Raw genomic sequence first — 908 nt, forward strand, 5'->3', positions numbered from 1 at the left:
CTGTCATAGTGTCTAGCTAGGACCTTAAGTAACCAGAGCCTGAGGGCTGGGGGCGGTGCCCAGGTGGAGGGCAGGTTATGGGAGCAGGAAGGGGAGGTGCAGGGACATGACATCATTGGGGCCACAGGTCTTAGCTGCAAGCCTGTTGTCGCCACTCTGAATGCCTCAGAGCCCAAACCACACCTGAGTCAGCCCTCTTAAGAGCTGAGCCAGGCAGGGCTATTTTTACAGATGAGGGAACTGAGGCTCAAAGAGGCTATATGTTATTTGTTTAGGATCACGCACCCTGTAACAGGCAGACCTTGGGATCAAAACCAACCTTGGCACTATTCAAATTCTCTCTTCTTTGTACTCAGCTTTCTGTTTGCTTGAAAAATCACACACACACACACACACACACACACACACACACACGGGAACACAGGCTGTCTCAAAATTTGCTGGTAGTAAAATTTTCTGGAAGGCAATTTAGCAAATCTTTAAACACCTGCACACCCTGTGGCCTAGCAATTCCACTTCTGGCCATGCGCCCTCAGAACCATCCTAGGGGAGAAAAATCAACCCTCCCACAAGCAACCACATCACTGCTGAGTTGATTTCAACTCACCGTGGCTCTGCCCTAAGGAGACTCCAGATTCCAATATAATTTGTAGAGGCACATTGATTAAGTTCAAGGCAAAGATAAATCGTTCCAGAGGCCATAACGGTGCCTGAGGATTCAGAGAAATGAGACCAACTAAATAGGATATGGAGGAGACAAAGGTTTGTTGGTGATCAATAGCAAGAGTCTGCCGGGCTACTGAGGCTGTCGATCTTTATGGGAACAAATAGATTCATCTTTCTCCCCCAAACAGCTGGTAAGTTTGAACTGCCAACTTGAGGTTAGCATCCCCAGACTTACGGGACAG

Source organism: Echinops telfairi, unplaced genomic scaffold, assembly GCF_000313985.2.
Source record: "Echinops telfairi isolate 266 unplaced genomic scaffold, ASM31398v2 ScPeMD7_5592;HRSCAF=6446, whole genome shotgun sequence".
In the NCBI taxonomy this organism is placed as follows: domain Eukaryota; kingdom Metazoa; phylum Chordata; class Mammalia; order Afrosoricida; family Tenrecidae; genus Echinops; species Echinops telfairi.